Source organism: Macrosteles quadrilineatus, unplaced genomic scaffold, assembly GCF_028750875.1.
Source record: "Macrosteles quadrilineatus isolate MER2022 unplaced genomic scaffold, UCM_ALF_1.0 Scaffold_5__1_contigs__length_97177068, whole genome shotgun sequence".
Lineage (NCBI taxonomy): Eukaryota > Metazoa > Arthropoda > Insecta > Hemiptera > Cicadellidae > Macrosteles > Macrosteles quadrilineatus.
This window is the reverse complement of record NW_026542598.1, coordinates 92,946,554-92,966,526: the sequence shown is the minus strand read 5'-3', so window position 1 is coordinate 92,966,526 and position 19,973 is coordinate 92,946,554. Positions and strand designations below refer to the sequence as shown.

Below are 19,973 nucleotides of genomic sequence, written 5' to 3'. Positions count from 1 at the left end.
TTCTTAGATGGAGAAGGAATCATACGAGTTGGTGGAGGACTGAAAAATTCACCACTTAAGTACAGTGCAAAACATCCCATTTTGCTTCCCAAGAACCATTTTGTAGTCCACCTGCTGATTGATTTCTTTCATAAAATATATCTACATGCAGGACCACAACTCCTTCAAGCAATGTTAATGCAAAACTACTGGATATTGTCTCAGAGAAGTGTTATACGCTCCAGAATATTTAAATGTATTCGATGTTTCAAAGCTAAGCCTAAAATGACAGCACCTTTAATGGGCGACTTACCTGCTGGACGTGTTACGGCTACTCGTTGTTTCAATGTTTCCGCTATGGATTATGCTGGACCTTTTACAGTAAAGGTTCACATCTTACGTCGACTGCAGCCAATTAAAGTCTATCTCTGTTTATTTATATGCTTTGCCACAAAGGCTGTACATTTGGAGATGGTCACAGATCTTTCAGCAGATGCATTCATTGCTTCCTTAACTAGGTTTACTGCCAGACGAGGCACTATATCAGATTTATATTCAGATTGTGCCACCAATTTCATTGGAACAGCCTCAACGCTTAAAAAATGCTTCCAAGACCTAATGATAAAACCTGAAACACAACAGTTTGCCCAGAACAACAAAATAACTTTCCATTTCATACCACCTCGAGCTCCACACCAAGGAGGCTTGTGGGAGCGGGCAATAAAAAGTGCCAAATACCACTTGAAGAGAGTCATAGGTACACAAATTCTAACCTATGAAGAGTTTCTAACACTGATTGCTCGTGTTGAGTCAATGTTAAATTCAAGGCCTATTACACCCCTCTCTGCAGACCCATCTGACCTTGAAGCATTAACTCCAGGACACTTCCTGACAGGAGGACCTCTGACGTCTCTAATAGAACCTCATCTCACGGATATCTCTGTAAATCGCCTGAAACGGTGGAAACTTGTGCACGCATTTGCTCAACACATATGGAACAGATGGCATAGAGAGTATCTGCAGACCCTCCAAGAACGATCTAAGTGGACTACTCCAGAAGAAAACCTCAAGATCGGAGACTTAGTAATCATTCATGAAGACAATACTCCACCTCTTGCTTGGATGCTTGGTCGAATCATCTCAGCCTCTCCTGGTCAAGATGGCACTGTAAGAGTCGTTCAAATCAAGACATCTACAAAAACCTTAACACGACCTGCAGTTAAGGTTTCCCGCCTTCCTATAAACTAACCTAACATAACTCTGGCTACCAACCCCCTTCCTTATTTTTATTCCTCATATTTCAATCATGCATGGTTCTTGTTTTTCTGTTGAACCGGATCGGTTCAAGGGGGCCGGTATGTCAAATATATATACTGTTTTGTTCTAAGTATTCTTATATTAATTTTTAATTTTAATGCACTCTAATAATATGTAACTGATTTCACCACAATCTCCATTTAAATACCATTTCAAATAGTTAAATGTTTTCCTCATAGAGTGCATCAGTATCTTCAAATCCCAATGGTTTCAAGACTAGCTCTCTGATTGGTCACTGATATGTATCACATGACCAACTCCTTCCTTCAGTAGAGTAGTGGCACACTCTTGGGCAAGTCCTGTTGCTATGAGGACTTAACATGCCTTTTCTCCTACCCATTTTTAAATATCATAAACCTCTATACAAACACATAAATATTTACTGCTGGCTTATAACTTATTATAAAGACAATTGAAGTGTTTTTTAACATCATATAGTGTGAAAAAGTGAACTTATCAACATTATAGCATTTCAGGATTCATCAAAGGGGGCCCCCAGTCTACGCATCAGTTTAATAACAAAAGGTTAGTGTATCCAATTCAAAATTACTATAATACAGTCCACATTGCTTTCTAATTAACATAAATTCCCCACACCTTGTGTTTATTCAAATGAGTTTGCGAATCAGCATGCTTGGGCTATGAGGACGGAGTTCTAGGGAGCCGCAGTAAAAATTGGTTTTTCTTTTTCATTCCTAAAACATAAAATTGTTTTTCAAACATTTTTGTAAAACTTAGAAACCCAAATGATGATTTAGTAGATTAAAGTGTACTTTATATGGTTCCGGAGAAAAACGGTAAATCTGAAATTTCCATGTTATTTTAAAAATAATAAATAATCTTAAGTAATTTTCTTTTATGGCAAATTGATTTATTTCATACTTGACTTTTAGTATTCCACTAAAAACACACTTTACTGTCCAGTAGCAGCAAACCTAAGCACTCACTAAACCTAAGGTTTGAAATAGGAAATACATTTTACAAGGTAAATGACATTTTTAAATATCTTTTGCCATCCCAGATTCAAGAACTTCAATTATATGTATTAGATTTACCTTTGTAGTAGAGTTCTTCTAGGTAAGATATTTGTATTACCCCATGAATTTCTTCACCTTGTGTTTCATCTTCAAAGTCTTCTTGAATTCATCTTATTACTACACTAATTTATATTTACACACATGGTTACTGGTATTGCGGTCGGGTCGATCGGACAGCGACGATGTACACGTGGCAGAATCATGGGGGATGGTCTTTTTTCCTCCGTTTCATGAAAAAAGACTTAGGGATGTCGGCATTTGGGCCGATCGAAGGTTGAGGATAATTTTACTCTCCTGGTTTATGGTCGGTGATTTGATCTCTGTTGTTGCTGTGTTTTCAGTTTTGTCCGTTTCAATGTCGTTGTCTTATATTAATTTGAAAATTGTAGGACTGGTGTAGTCTTCTTTTTTGTTTAGGAGGGTGTTCGATCCATTTATATTTTGTAACTTTCTTGTACTTTTGTTAAGTATTTTGAGTCGGTTTTGTTCTGAATTGTGAGGGAATCGGGAATTGTAGAATTCTAGAGCTGTTATGATGACTTGTGTCATGATCTTTAAATCGTTGATAAACTGTTCTGTTGGTGTTGGTGTTGTCCTATGGTATTGGTAGTTATGGGAAATATTTTTGTGATTCTCCCATTTTTAATTAGCCTGTCTTTTATAAGGAATTTCGTAATTTGGAATGAGGATGGTTTTTACTTTATAGGTAGGTGTGTGTCCAACTCCTTGGAATTTTTAGGCTGATTTGTCTATATAGTTGGTGGATACGTACGTATCTTTTGGTTGGGTCATGTACGTCTGGTTGTTATTATTGCTTACTGTGTTGGTTGTTTCCTTTTCCATTTGGTTGGTTATCGTGTCAAACCTCGGATGGTCTAATGCTTACAATCCCAAGTCCAAGAATTGAAACGGAGGAGGAAAGGCCTACCGCCATGACTACGCCCCTTATTCATCGACGTGTTGTCCGTTCGACCCTACCGCTATAGTAGTGACCGTTTATGTATCAATATTTTTGTAAATTTAGACATTAGTGTAGTAATAAGAAGATACAAGAAGACCTTTGAGGATGCCACACAAGGTGGAGGAATCCATAGGGTGACACAAACATCTTACCTGCAAGAGATCAGGCAACAACAATCATAAATGTGACATTTTTTGCCAAACACCAATCAGGCTAATGCAAATTTACTTAAATTAACGGTGAATTTATTCCTCACAATTTCTAAGCGATTTACTGGCAAGTCTGCTGGTCTTTGTGGAATGTAATTCAATTCCTATCTGGATTTGGGGTATATGTACGTTTTTCTGTTTTTGTTAGCTGTTTTTCTGTTCTGTGTACTGTAGTTATTTTTGTTACTCGTAAACAATATTTAGGTGGTTTTAGGGGAAGAATCCCCTCCACTTGACCCTTACTTTTGAAATAATAGCTCAACAGCTGATCAAGCAACATATGGTGCATTAAATACAAAAAAGTGGTGGGGGAACTTCCCCTCAAACCCCTTAAATATTGTAAACGGAGAAGTAATGCAGATTCAACAACAACAATCATGTACACCATGTAGTTATAAGTTTATTTTCTGTTTGGATATTGTTCTGTTAACATTTCATTCTACATGATGACGCTATCTTAATTTAGTTTGGAAAAAAGTAAAGTTTTCAAAGTCAGTAAATCTTAATGTGTTAATTGTAGTCTTGTAGAATCAACATGTAAAGAAAATTGTTCATGTAGTTTTATTTTTTGTGGTATTCAAAGGAAAGAGTAAGTGATGTAAGTTCAAAATTTGAAAGGGGTCAAATATTTTGAAAGAGGGAGAATTTTAATCTGCTAGGGGCAGACATCATATACTAACCCTGTCCAGAAGTATTATATTTTAATTTACTTCCTATAAGTATCCAAGTTATTTTTAAAACCTTCCAGCCTAAGCTTGTATTTAAAAAAACATTTGCAAATATTATGACAGCTAGCCTGACCATACTACTGGACCGAATTACTTGGGGGTGTACCAAAAGACAGGTTGTTGGTCCTATGCAGATTTTATTTGAATTTTTAAAATATTCATGTTAGTTTTGGGTCAAAAATGGAGATGAAACTTTTTTATAGCGATTTAACATGGGGCCAAATTTCTAAGCTTACGACAGCCACCCTACCCTGGTGGACCTATTTACACGTTAGTTATACAAAAATAAAGATTATCGGTCCTAAATGTGTAAGTTTTATTTGTATTTTGAAAATATTTATGTAAATTGGATTGAAAATGGAAATTTCTTTTTCTTTTTGAGATTTAACATGGGGCCAATTCTGTATATTAACAGACAAGCGTGTTTTTGAAACCATTTTTTCTCAGATCCTCTGCATCACAGGGATAATCTGTTAGAAAGATATTTGCCTGTAGATGTGCAGAATACTTTTATAAATTAAAAGAGGCTCAAAAATAAGGACAAAAATGAATTTAAACTTTTAAAAAACTTACATGGGCCTTATGGGTTGCCATTTTGGTGATTAAATAACAACAAAATATATTCTGAAAATTTAACCCTTAGAGTGCCAGGCGAGAAATAAAAGTAACGCTCAAAAAATGCCGATGATTTTTCCCGAAGGTCGCGCTAAAAATGCCGAGCGCGATCTGGCGATTTTTAGGTTAAAATTTCGTAAAAATTGAATTTTCGATATTTCGACCAACGAAAATCGATGTATCGCATCTAGTAACTTTTGACTCAATGTTAATATATGGGTTAAAAGAATCCGAGTATCCATTCGGTTGTTATGACAACTGTTCGATCATTACGAAACGTCCGGTCAGCCGGACGTTGGCACTTTTGGCTCATTCTAAAAACGTCCGGTCGGCCGGACGTCGGCACTTTTGGCTCGTTTTAAAAACGTCCGGTTTCCCCGGACGTTGGCACTCAAAGGGTTAAAAAAATGGAAGAAATTCCAATTATAGATTTTGTTTTCAGCGTGTGGTGAAAATACCGAAGTTTGCAACAAACATACTTTTGGTCGAGTTTTTGACCACAGGACGAGCTCTAGTTCTAACCATCATAATTCTACACAATTTATTAATTTATTTTTTTAGTTTATTTATTTATTTACAATCCTAACAAGACGTCATGGCCTGGCTGGCTATACTGTATTATAAATTGTGCTAACTCTGCAGAATGTGGTGACTTGAAATTACGGCAGCGTGAAACCCAAGCTGACCGCAATTAATTAAAGAAATAGGTTTATTGTTAACAATTTAAGATATTTAAACCAACCTAGGGGTAGGTCCGTGTCGCGACTCTTACTTTTTCCTTACTCCTGAACTTTATTGTAAATTATTATTGTCTAAATTTTACTTTTATTTTAGTTTCACATTGTTTCAAATTGTTTTCATTAAACAAAATGTATTTATTTTAGTTAAATTAATAAATTGTAAATCCACTTGGTGAGTTTTTCTTAATCTTCCCACTCCCGTTGGGTTGAACAAGCCAGCTTCTACTCGTAGCTAGGTAGAAAAAAGTCATTTACCGTTCCTTTGGGGTCAGTTTGTTTTGCAAATATATCTGCTGTTTTATTATTATTCATTCCAGTGATAAATTGATGATACTGTAGTTACAATTGTTAATTAAATTACTTAGAATACCGTACCCCCAAAACTACGGTACCTCCAGAGTAGGTAATAAATTACCCTACATTTGCAGACACAACTAACAGTGGTCAATTGAGTCGAGGGTTGATTTTGAAGATCAAATTCATTCGCAAATAACTTGTAAGAAAATGCGAAACCTGTTTCGCCACTTTAGCAGAGATGGTGTTATGAAAGAACCTTGTGATTTATGAGTGGGTGTCAGATGGCTGTTTTCTTGCTTCCTTGTTGCTGGAATTCAGTTCAAATTTGTCTAATGAATCACTATAAAATATTACATTCTTAAACAAAATAAACCCAATCAAAAACAAATAGTTGCATTATTCAAGATTGCAGTATAGTAGCCTAAAGCTTGTTTGAATACAATTTGAGAAGCCAACTGTTTATTCTATTCATCTTTCAGATGATAATTTTTTTTTTATTTATTGACATTAGGATAATATGTTGCATCTAAGCAGTATCACATCTTCTCAAACAACTAATTCCATAAGAATATCTGGATGCTAATCAACACCTTGTATATAGAAAAAGAACATAATTATGTTACATGCAAATATATAAACAAGCTGAAATACAGCCTTGAGTAAATACAATTTTTGTTTTTTGAAACAGTGGTAGGATCGACTGCCAGTGGCTCTTGAATCAAAAGTAAATCAATTAAAATCAAACAGTCAATATGAAAGCTACAGCGATTGAAAGTTTAAACTTTTTCTTACAGATGAATTATTATTTGCAACTTATAACCGATTTACATAATTATAAATTATTTTTACTATCCTCTCTGGTAAAACAACTTGAGAGTTTGCAGAAATCGTAAATCTAACTTAAAAAAATAAACTTAAGTCAACATCATGGTGTATTTTCATCTGACTAAGTACAGATGTTTAAGGCGTAGGGGTTGGCGATCCCATCGCCCGGTGGCTTGTCCATCGCAACCAGCCTCCCTGTCTCCCTACTCTTCATCTGAGCAGGGGCTGTCCTATTAATCCATGTTTCTTCAGCTTCCTAACACATGGATTAACTTTCTCACCTATCCATCTTCCACTCTTCACCTACATTTCTGGTCCCTTTCCTCAAGTTATGTTACAGACCAACCTAAGATGTCATGTGGACCGTGCCGAGGGGTGGATGGCCTCAGGAGGACTTATGAGTGTCTGAAACAGTACCCTGCAGGTGCGGGATACCAGAGGACCTCACTGCAGAGCTTATGGTTTCCTGGACGCGTAATAGATGCACTGTGCTTTTCATCCAGGTCTCAAAACGCAGACACCGTCAGTGGTTTCCTAGACTGCGTACAATACACACGGTTGGTGCGCAACATAAGTTCACAGGAGAGATTACTTGCGGTTGCTATAATGTTATACCATGATTTAGATAATCACATGGGTATTTTGGTATTACAAGCTTCGAAAAAGCTTAAGCAGTGCAGTGTACATGATTAAGAACTGTATGTGGCCCTCACGGGTGTTTTAACTATAGTATTAAGGCAAACATGTTTATTTAAAATGTAAACAATAAATCCTTATTTAATCTCTCTAACTTTGCTTTTACTGTTATTATATTTACCTACTTGGGATTTACCCAGTCAATGAAAACATTCATATTCATATTCAAACATCTTTATTCATCATAAATCACGTACATTGGTGTCATAATACTTAAAATAAAAATACTATTATTTCTATTTATGGGAGGTGGAAAAATCATCAAAAGAATTGAATGCTAGATTTATTATATGTTCTTTTAAAATTTTCTTGAATTTAGATAGGTTTGTTTATTTTTTTATGTGTTTAGCAACAAATTTTAGAAAATCGTTACCAGCATATGAGGATTAAACAAAAATACATAAATCTATACAGTGAACCAACAGGTGATAAGTTGAGTGGCAGTTGGTATAGAGGTAAGAGTGTTATAATGTAGTGGGCGATAAGTCTGATGGGTGGTTACATGGTAATTAAACTATGCCAGCTTTAAATTGTTTTCTGGTTAACTTTTTTATTCCATCAAAGTTGTGTTTTCTCCCATAAGGTTAATATGGAGGAAACTATTTATTTAATTGAAAACATTGTTGCCAATAATTTGAGAATACTGCTGGGCTTAGAAGCTTGGTAGAGGTGTCCAAAGAAAGGTCTCAGTCTGTAGATGAACCATCAAAAGAAAAATGCTGAGGACAAGCCTTTTTTTAAGGCTTATGCAGTTTGGTATTGTAAATTCATTGTATATGTGCTGTACTAAGTAATAAATAAATAAATAAATATTTTGTTAAATCAATATTGGTTTACAGCACCTGAATAAAACTTAGGCCCGGTTTCCCCAACTCATTTAAACTTAGTTTTAAGTTAAACGGTGATTTAAACTTAGTTTAACTTTGATTTGTGTTTCTCCAAATTTAAACTAGGTATTAATCTAAGTTCAACCTAAACCACCTCTCGACTTGGTTTAGGCCCGGTTTCCCCAACTCATTAAAACTTAGTTTTAAGTTAAACGGCGATTTAAACTTAGTTTAACTTTGATTTGTGTTTCTCCAAATTTAAACTAGGTATTAATCTAAGTTCAAACTAAACCACCTCTCGACTTGGTTTAACTACTGGGGATAAAATAAACTGAGTTCAAATTAGTAAGTTACAACAGTAACATAACCTCAAATAATTCCAAAACAATAGGTAGGTTAATAATTGAAGCATCAACAAATTTATTTGAACGAAAATAGGCTTGGCTTAGGGCTAGCTTATATTGTAAAGACCTATAATTATAAGTTAAGTTTTATTTATATTTTAATTTATTTTGTTTGTTAAGTTCTTTTTATTTGTACATTTATTATTTTTGCAAGTTAGGCTACTAATAATTGCAGTATTTGCCTTAACTCAAATGGAGGAGTTAATTGACATTTTCAAAGAAGTTGAATATGAAGATTATAACACTTTGACTCGCCTTTGGCTCGCTGGGGGCTCCGCCCCCAGGCCCCTTTTTTGGTTGGGGGTAAATGAGCCACGGGGGACAGGGCGCAAGACCTACAATCAGGCCAAATTTCAGACATCCAGTTAATCTAGAAATGGGTAAACGTGATTTAGACTTACGCACCTGTTACAATAACATTGGGGTGGGGGAGGATATAATATTAGGGAGGGGGGGTTGGAAATACGATAGGGGGATTAAACTTTAAGTAAACCAGAGCATATACAAAATATTAATAATGTTTGCAAAAAGAATTTACTTAGATTGGGAAAAGTAGCGAAAATTGGGGGTAAAATTTTGTAAGTACAAATGTGCCACAGGGGGACAGGGTGCAAATTTCAGGATTTTTAGCTAATCTAGAAATTGGTAAACGTGATTTAGACCGATTAATCTGTGGTGGCTATAGGATAGATATAAGGGGGATTTCGAGAGGGGGGGGACTTTTTAAATGGTCCTTATTATATTCATACCTTGGTGTTAGCTCTAATACAGTAAACTTTGTATAGTTTTAATAACCTTGTGCATACAGAAAAGGTAAAGAGTCTATTATTACCTCGTGAAACTGGTAAAACCTTTTAAATTTTGATATTAAACTTAAGTTTTGGGGGTCAAGGAGTAAAGTTACGAAAAAACATGTATGATTAAAACCGAAATTAAGCCAAGGAAAATACAAAGCATTGATAACATTTGCAAAAAGTGATTATTTAAGTATGTAAAAATAGCGAAAACCGGTAAAAATTTTATAGAAATTTACCAAATTTTGAAAGTAGGGCATTTTTTTAAGCTGAAGGAGTGCAATTTTCGGGTAACGCTTAAAAGAGTTTTGTAGAAAATTTAATTCCTGTTCATGAAAAATCTTTCAAATCTTTTCTAGCTCTTACAGTTTTCGAACTATAGCCGATTGAAAAAAACGTGTTTTGTCGTTTTCAGAGGTCCGCCATTTTGGATTTTTGGGTGTGTTAAAATTTAAAAATTGGACTTTTGCAAATTTCACCATTAACTTAGGATCCATTACTAGAATACTAACAAATTTCAAGTCTCTAGCACATTTCTAAACGATTCATTTGACCATACCAAAGTCATCAAATTTCAATCTTATTCTGCATAAGAATAATATGGGGCTCATAAAAGTGGTAAAAACTTAAGTATTTTGGGTCAAGGAGTAAAGTTACGAAATAACATGTAAAGTGTAAAATTTCAAGTAAAGTAATGAGAACACAAAGCAATAATAATATTTGCAAAAAGGAATTGTTTAAGTATGAAAAAATAACGAAAACCGGTAAAAATTTGAAAGAAATTTGCAAAATTTTGAAATTAGGGCGTTTTTTGAAGCTTAAGGAGTGCGATTTTTGGAAAACGCTCAGAAGGGTTCAGTAGAAAATTTAATTTCCTTTCGCTAAGATCCTTTCAAATCTTTTCTAGCTCTTACTGTTTTCGAGCTATATCCGTTTGAAAAAAACTTGTTTTATCGTTTTCAGAGGTCCTCCATTTTGGATTTTTGGCGGGGTTAAAATTTGAAAATGGGACTTTTGCAAGTTTCATCATTAATATAAGATCCCCTACTACAATAATACCAAGTTTCAAGTCTCTAGCACGTTTCTAAACGGTTTAGATGAGCACACCAAAGTCTACCATTTTCAATGTTATTCTCCATAAGAATAACATGGGGCTTGTAAAAGTGGTAAAAAACCTTTAAAATTTGACATTAAACCTAAGTTTTGGGGGTTAAGGAGTAAGGATACAAAAAAACATTAAATGAGTAAAATTTAAAGTAAATTAAGGGGAACACAGAGCACTTATAATATCTGCAAAAAAGAATTATTTAAGTATGAAAAAATAGCGAAAACCGTAAAAAAGTTCAAAGAAATTTACTAAATTTTGAAAGTAGGGGTTTTTTTGAAGGTTAAGGAGTGCGATTTCCGGAAAACGCCGAACAGGGTTTTGTAGAAAATTTAATTTCCTTTCGCTAAGATCCTTTCAAATCTTTTCTAGCTCTTACCGTTTTCGAGCTACATCCGGTTGAAAAAAAAAGTGTTTTTTCGTTTTCAGAGGTCAGCCATTTTGGATTTTTGGGGAGGTTAAAATGTGAAAATGGGACTTTTGCGAAACTAACCGTTAATTTAAGATCCCATAGTACAATACTACGCAAATTTGAAGTCTCTAGCACGTTTCTAAACCGTTCAGATGGGCACACCAAAGTCGGCCATTTTTAATGTTATTCCCCATAAGAATAACATGGGGGGGAAACCCTTAATTTCGGGGGGGGTTAAAATTTAAAAATGTCACTTTTTGGAATTTTCCCGGGGGTTTGGGCACTAGACCTACAAAACACCGAAAATTTCAAGTCTCTAGCTCATCTAGAAGTGGTCTAGAATTTGTATCCCCCAGTGAGTTACACATGCGGCTGTAGAACAAGGGGCCTACTAAAATAAGGGGCAGAATTAATTCTTCTTGTTGTAAAAGAAAAATCAACTTTATAACATAACATAACCTTAAACAGTGATGTTATTCTAGCAGCAGCATTTGCACTTTGCTCGTCTGCTCTACCGAGTTGTAGCGTAGCGTAGCGAGCGTTGTAAGAAACACTAGCCCAAAGCCCACCGAAGATTCTTTGCAAATACACATTCAGGATTGCAAACCGCTCGAATTGCCGTTTATCTTAAACGAAGCTAGTAAAATGTCGGAGAAACCAAACACACATTTTAAACGGAGTATAAAAATAAACTAGTTTATTATAAACGAAGTTTACACCATTTTGGGGAAACCGGGCCTTAATAATTTTTAAGTAGGAATATTATGTGCATGATTTAGAAAGTCTTTAAGCTAGAATACGTACTGTATTTCCATGTCCCGTATAAGAGGTATCCTACAAATGTGCCCCATTTCGTTGCACAATTGCGATTTCAGGTACGTACACAAAAGTTTGGGTTGGTATTAGTTTGAACGTTTGAAGAAGCAAAACCGCCAAAATACACACAAAATAGGAGTAAGTTGTATAATCTAAATGTTAACACAAATTTCATTTATTCCTCTAACATAAGTAACATAAATTTTTATTATTTGATATTGGTTTCTTATAAATAGGTGTGATTGAGTGTACTTTACGTTAGGGTGTAGTTTTAGGATAGACATAGATTTTGTGTTAAGTTATTCTTAAGTCATTTTCCAGTTGCCTGGTAAAAGTCTCAAAAGTTTAATCATGAAAGGCCACTATACTATACATAAAGGGTTATCTACAGGGGCAACCTTGTTAAGTAAATTAGAAACTCCTCCCCTTACCCAAAACAGCATAATTTTAAGTGTGGGCAGAACTCCTAAACAAAATTCACTAACTTTTCCAGATTTCCTAATAAAAAACCTGGTTTTCCCGGACGTGATTACTAGTCGCCAAGTGTATCTTTTACTAGTGGTCTGCGAGTACTCCATTGGTCCATATTTTTGGATCTGGTCGGACCTCGGACCAACAGTCAGCACAAGAGGTCTGTACGGACAGAAAATATCACTCAGGTCAAGCTTAGATCAAGTCGAGCGGAGCGTAAATTTCTGTGACCGCTGAAAGTTTTTATGAAGATACACATTCGAAAAATGATTTTACCCTGATCGTGGGGGACGATGATGTCACTAAATAATGTCCAAGATTTTTTTTTACCTCAAGAGTTTTGAGTGATTTTGCTAAGTCTGTGTATGAAGTTCTCAATTTTGCCATGACCGCAGAAGATGTTAACAGTTTTGCCATGATGGCATACAGTGATCTCGATTTTACTGTGACGGTGGAAGATATTTACAGTTTTGCCGAGATCGCAGATTATGTTTGTGATTTCGCCGTGACTAAAGAAGATATTTCAATTTTCCTGCGAACATGAAAAAGTTGATAGTTTAGCCGAATTCCCGTATTAGCAAATGTTCTTGATTTTGCCATTACTGTGGAAGATGTTCTTGATTTTGCCAAGACCTCGAGGGGTGTTAACGATTTTGCCGTGACCACGGATGATGATCACAATTTTACCAAGACTGCAGACTAAAACCGGTTTTCCTTCAGTGCAAAATTTAAAATTCCTGCATAGTTCCAATTTCAACATGAATTTACGCAAACTTCATAAAATTCTCAGTCCGTATGGTCACACTGGTGGGGTCTTAAGGGGGAGGCTCCTTGCCCCATTTCAATATAGGCTTATGAATACATTAAATGGTAAGTTTAAATATACTCTTAAGTATCGTTTTGCATGATTAAACTTCTAAGATTCTTGCCAGGGGTGGTAAGGAGGGATAAGTGGGCTTCGGCCCATACAAAATTCAAAACTCATAAACTGCAATAGACATTTGATAAAATTCAAAATTTAATTGAGAGTTTTGATACCAGGATTTATTTTTTTAAGTACTGATTGGTAATATACGCATTAAGCTTGTGTTACGGCCCTACCATAGTACAGTAATGTTGTGGTAGAAACGGGAGGCCCTCCAACCGAACATGGCAGAGGGGGCCTGTCGATAGAGAGAGGAGGTAGATCTAGATAAATGTGTCTGGACCTCCTCATCTCTATCTTAGTTGTCCTTTATCCAAAGTATTTAAACCTTTTTCCAACCCACTGGCCTGGTTTCCTTAGTATCTTCCCATCATCCCGCTGGCTGTTATCAACACATCATCAGAGGGGAAGAGCTGTATTCTACTATCTATGTAAGTATCTATTCAAGAAATAACAGTCATAGGGAGTAGAACCTTAGTGTAAGTTAGAAACTACACTAAATATAGTGGAGCCACAACACGTTACATGAACATCATTAGATCTTGAAGAAGAAGAAAAAAGGAAGTTGTTTGATTGGTATGGGAAGATTTGATATGTTACGATCTTAACCTTTTTAAGTCCAAAACGTGTAACATCCGCATTTAACACTTAGGGCTGAATTGAACCACAATTGCATATTTTAGAGCTCAAGGAGAGTAAACTCATAGAAAAAATTTTAAGCGAATAAGGTTTTAAGTGAAATATCCTATTCCATATTTTTAATTGCTATTCAGTGATAATACACAGTTAACTGTCTCTTTAGGATTTGGATGAAGCTACAAAGACTGGCTTTTACACACATTTTACTGTTTCAAGAATTAAATTATTGATCATTGACAAACGATGTATACTTATGTGAACCAATTCTAAAACTTAAAACAGATTGCACTGTTTAAAACAGGTAATTAGAAGTAAGTTCCGGTCAAGTTGGTATACCATTTAAGAATTCTTTGATACTGTTTCAGATCTCCGACTGTAGTGAGTGTCTACTTTAGCAAGAATCTACCTAAGCGAGAGTCTACTTTAAAGAGAGGATTGCATATCACAACTTCTGGCCTTCATTTGAAATCCTTTGCAAATATGTTGTCATCAGCTGGCGCTGGCATGTTTTCTGTAATTCTAAGGTAATTTTTTGCATTTCTTGTAGCTGAATGTTTAATTTCTGTTTAGGCTCCAATAAGTAACAATTAAAATAGAAGATAATTTAACAATGTAAATCCATAGGTTTGTAGATAGATTTACTTGGGTAACAGAACCAAGTGATGATTTTGGTCAGATATAAGACCGGATGGTTTGCGCTATGTTTTGATTGGGTATTTGGTATTAATCAAATAATTAGCTGAGCAACATTTCAGTTACCGGTAGTTGCAATGAAATTCTCTATACCATAAGAATCCTCAGAAACTTTTAAAGTAACTGGAATGCACTGTTTCTAACATGAAAGAAAAATATTGAAAAATCCTTAAGTATATTCCTGCTTGTAAATCATATAAAATCAAATTATCATTTATATCACAAAAAGGTACTAGGCCTTTGCGATATTATCTCCCACAAAGGAGAATTTAGTTACTCCTGTGAGTGGAAGAGAGACGTTACACTTTTAAAGATTTTTAAAATTTAGGGATGAAAAAATTGGAGTTTTTAAACAGATAAGAAGCTATGCTGGTGGACCTCAGTCTGATTGGTGGCAGACATGATATTAATTGACAACTGGATAAATGTAGACCTTTTCTCCTCTCCCTCCATCCTTCCCAGAAAAGACAAATAAGATATGTACAAAATTGAATCCCAGCGATCGAAAGCATACCTTGATTTGGTTTCTATAGTTCTTGTATTTTGTTCTCTTCGCATTACATTACATTACATTACATCGGCATATTAATCGTAAATGTATACAAACAATTAAATAGAAGTCATGATAAATAAAAATTACCAAGAACTGTTGACTGTTGTTTGCCCGGAAGTCAGAAAATCATTACATAAATTGTATGTATCTTAAATATAATTTCAGATCTAGTTGACATAAAATAAAATATATGAAAGTGTATAATATATTTATAAATATGTTGTTTGACTAACCTCTTGACTTGCATTGTTGCAGGCCTAACACTTTAAAGTGCCCAATCACAGCTAAAGTGTATCAAGCGATGTTATTCCACTGTATGCTATACCACTTTTACCTCCTCCAACACTTTAGTCGATCAGGTGGATATCCAACGTTCATCCTATAATAATTATTATAATTGTTGATAATTTTCCTAATAGAAACAAACTAAACAACAGTTTAAAAAGGTTTAAATAGCTATTTTAAATGATTACTTATGATGCGATCAAAATATAAATTGTTTTGAAAGAAGTATCTGTACGGCAATTCTATGACAATTTGAATTACTCAAGCAGTTTGTCCTATTCTCAACTCGACTGAAAAATCAACCACCCAATCCATCTTTTTGTACAGTAATATATGTTTTTACCAATTCTGCAAATTTGATCAAGAGTTTTCTTTATGACTTGAGTAAATAATTGTACATAAAATGCACTGGTATATTGCACATGTACATTTGATTACTGAACACTTAAAATTATTTATAAAATTCTCAAATAGGCCTAATTAGGTATTTTACATTATAACCAAATTAGCCCTTTTCAGAAAAATCTGCCATTTAAATATGGTTGAAAATCTGATTCAAAAGCTGAAAGCCCTATTAAAAAAATTGAGCACCCGCATTTTAACTGGGGAGATGCCTGGATTCTCCCAGCATGGGTTGAACATCGAATTGGGGGGGGGGGGATTCTGCGACCTAGGCTCTAGTGAGGGGGGGGGCACCCCTGGTTAGGGTATTAGGCTAGTTGTCTTCTATATTATACTAAAGAACATTAAGAACTTCATTTTCATTGAAATTGTTTGAAAATTATCTGAAGATAGATAATGATAAGGTAATGATTTGATCAAGTGTAAAGTAGGCTTGTTTGATTGATTGATTCTGTAGGGGCGGACCTTGTCCTGTTGCACGTCAGCCACTGTTGGGCTTTTTGCGCTCCCCACATGGTACTTCAGAGTCCGTCAAACCTGAGTTGCTTAATGAACTTCAGCATCCTGTCTATGAGCTCCTCCTGAGGAAGGTGTCTGCCCCTTGTCATTGCACCAAGAGTACTGTCCCTTACCTCGGTCAGAGCTGTGCTGTCGTAGAGTAGGTGGTCAGCAGTCTCCTCTGATTGCCCACATTTCCTAGTGGATCTCCATTGTGGATCCTCAAGCGATGCAGGTGCAATTTTAGGAAGCCATTGCCAGTGACCATTCCTGTGATCTGTCTGAGTTTCCTTCTGTCTAAACGTAGAGCATTGGAGGCGACCGTCTGGGAAGGAATTCCAGCCCCTGTCCCACTTTTTACCTTTGAACCATCAGTACCTACACCTACCATTCAAGGTCGCCTTGTGAAAGAGGATTCCCACCCAACACCCACTCATCCCTAGATGAAAGGACGGTGAATGGCCTGGCGAAGAAGAATCGAGTCATATGGTCCGAGGGCATGTCCATTACCTCCCCTCTTACCTGCTGAGTGATCCGATAGTGACCTCAGGATCCTCCAACATCCAACCAAAGGTTTTCACACTGGAGTCTGTAGGCAGTCCTCCTCGCAGTGACCTTGACATGCAGGTCAATTGGAGTGAGGTTGAGAAGGCAGTCCAGTGAGGCAACCGGACAACTGCTCATTGCGCCCGTGATGATGAGACAGGCGAGTCTTTGGACGGCAGCCAGATCTCTCACCGCCGACACCGAGTCCATCTTGGGCTACCACACGAGTGAGCCGTATGTCATGGCAGGCCTTACCACAGATCCAGTGCATGAGCCCCGGCTTGAGCCCCCAGGTTCCTCCCACCATCCGTCTGCATGCCATGAGTGACCACTTACCTCGATCAATGACCTTTTGGAGTTGTGGTCCCCATTGCAGCTTTCGGTCCAATACCACACCCAGGTACTTTACCTGATTCTGCATTTCAAGCACTGTGTCTTGTATTCTCAAAGGTCCTATGCCATTTAGATCGCGCCTCCTGGTGAAGGAGATAACCGCCACTTTGGAGGGGTTGATAGAAAGGCCTACTGTACCTCTGTGCACCACTGTCCAACTGACCTCAAAGCTGTGTTCAAAGTAGGCTTTGTCTTGAAGTGAACTTAGCGAGTACTGATCGAATGTTTACCAAAAATAAGGGATAAGCAACAAACTTGTTTTTGTGGATAGAAGTAGTCCTACTATCAAAACAGTTCTTTACAAAATTTGTGTTTTGAGACTGTGTCCACCGTTGAAGGACATCAATTCTAGCTTAGGCAATTTTACAATAGGCTAAGTTACTAAGAGTATCTAGAAACTAGAGGGTTGGTTTGAGGTTGTTGAAGTGTTCATCTTTAGAGTTCTGAACCAAAAGAGATTTCAATCGGAATATTTACTATTGAAAGTTCTTATAGGTAGTTCTTCCTGACTCCTGAGGCTTCAAAATGGCTTCTTTTTTGCCAGAAAAACGTCAGAGTTATCATAAACAGTAAGAAGTATAAGTAGGCCTAGCTTAAATTAGAAGATACCTAGTGTTGGCTGTTCGCTCCATCTAAGTAAAAGTTTAAGTTTGGCGTTTGAGCTGCGGTTATTTCTGAGGGACATGATTGAATTTAAGTTTAGTCACTGATAGCATTCAATGTTTCAGAATATTTTGAAAAACTCATTTATAAAGCTAGGTCTACTCAAAGAGTAGTCTACCATACCTCAGCAAGTTTTTATAGGCTAGGCTATTGTAAATAGTTGGAGTTAGAGCATTGACTATGTTGGAGGTATTTGAGAAGGACAGATCAGGGTTAAATAGAGGTTCAATCAATCAATCAAAATAACTGTATTCATATTGCACATTTTGTACAGAATGGAGTCAGTTATAAAAACACAATATTAAACTTAAGACTACTTACAAAGAATATTGTTAAAATCTTAGGTTTCTTACAAACTTAATTTCTGATATAATATATTGAATAAACTTACGATGAGATGCGATGAGTTTTTTCATTGACTTTGAGGTTTGAGATATAAACATAAACATAACCCTTCTCTACAGTTTTCATCGTAGCCTCTTCTTCTATACCTCCCCTGAGTAAATACCCTTCTATACCTCCCCTGAGAATACCTGACTGCATGGTGGAAGGAAAAAACACCTTTTTTCCCTTTTTTCCTTCCACCATGACCTGACTGGGTATCATCATTTACAACTTCATTGACTAAAGAAAACAAGAGCTGAAAAATATGAAGCAATGAATATGGAATACCAGAAAGAGAATGGTTGAAGCAAAGCGATGATAAAATTAATTATTGTGTACAACGAGGAATAACAACAGGACCTGAGTGTGTTGTACGACGACAATATTATTCCAATCCAATTCCGTGTGCACATAGCGTCCACACTATTAATAGTGAGTTTTATGACGTTCAGCAATGGTTCCTCAGGTTGCGGAATCTCCGCCGTGCGGTGCGTAATTTTTCGCATCGAAAAATCTAGAGGGGTGGTTCTACAGACTGCGAAAATAACGATGCGGAGATTCAGTTCTGTGTCTGTCCAAACTAGCGACGAATATGGATAGAAAGAGGATCGAAAGCCCTCTTGGCTTTGATGCTATATGATGACATTGATGATGATGTTGTCGATCTTTTATCTTTGTTAGTGTCAAGTCACAGTGATCGAAGTGACATATTTAAGAATCGAGACAGTGAAGGGGCCTATTTTTGCTATTTATTTAACAAAAGTTAAGGGGTGTCAATCATGAGATCCCGTTTAACACTTGATACCCAAACATCTCAGGATAATTGTTCGTCAGGTCTATCATTTTCGACAGTTTATGTTAAATGTATTATAATAATTTTTTTAACAGTTAGTTTGTTGAAAATCGGTGTTGCGATTATAGGTGTTACTTTATAATCGTTTATCTACTCTTTTTACAGCACAAGACATAATGAAACTGCATGGTCACAATATTTGATGGCTCTTCTCCGCTGGCGGAATCCGCACTGCTACTGCTCTCAGACCAGTATGATTTCTCCGCCATGCGGAACGGAAATTTCGGGATGCGGAATCGCAAGTCAGTGGAACCGCACACATGTATGGGAACTCCATTAAAGCTATGGTTCCACAGGATGCGGAATCTCCGCCATGCGGTGCGTAATTTTTCGCAGCGGAAAATTACGCAGCGAAAAATCAGAGGGGTGGTTCTACAGACTGCGAAAATAACGTTGCGGAGATTCAGTTCTGTGCAAACTAGCGACGGAGTATGGATAGAAAGAGGAAAGCCCTTTTGGCTTTGATGCTATATGATGACATTGATGATGATGTTGTCGATCTTTTATCTTTGTTAGTGTCAAGTCGCAGTGACCGAAGTGACATATTTAAGAATCGGGACAGTGAAGGGGCGTATAACATTCTGGTTTGTAATCATTTAGTTGACAACGAAATTAAGTACTTCCGTGTGTCAAAAGACCAATTTTTCTTTTTGGTTGATCTCATCAAAGATGACTTACCCACCAACACTACTAATCGAGACATACAACCATTGAATGCCGAGATAAAACTAGCGTGGTACCACTAAGGTATGTACCAATATTTAATATTTTTGCTATTTATTTAACGAAACTTAAGGGGTTTCAACCACGATCAGATCCCGTTCAACACTTTGATACCCAAACATCTCAGGATAATTGTTCGTCAGGTCTACCATTTTCGACAGTTTATGTTAAATGATAATAATT

The 19,973-nt window shown here is 36.3% G+C and overlaps 2 long non-coding RNA genes across 3 annotated transcripts; one reads left to right on the top strand and one right to left on the bottom strand.

Annotated features, from left to right (window-relative positions):
* Nucleotides 1-1,695: 1,695 nt before the first annotated feature.
* LOC128994004 (uncharacterized) lies at nt 1,696-18,326 on the bottom strand. Of its 2 annotated transcripts, none has more exons than XR_008490861.1 (3): nt 18,222-18,326; nt 15,277-15,422; nt 1,696-1,991 (listed from the first exon to the last, which is right to left on the bottom strand). It is a non-coding gene; the product is annotated as an uncharacterized LOC128994004 (long non-coding RNA). The 2 variants fall into 2 exon arrangements; XR_008490862.1 differs by lacking the exon at nt 1,696-1,991 and adding an exon at nt 12,307-12,395.
* On the top strand, nt 14,076-19,308 carry LOC128994005 (uncharacterized). Its single transcript, XR_008490863.1, has 3 exons — nt 14,076-14,321; nt 15,299-15,402; nt 19,173-19,308. It is a non-coding gene; the product is annotated as an uncharacterized LOC128994005 (long non-coding RNA).
* Nucleotides 19,309-19,973: the final 665 nt, after the last annotated feature.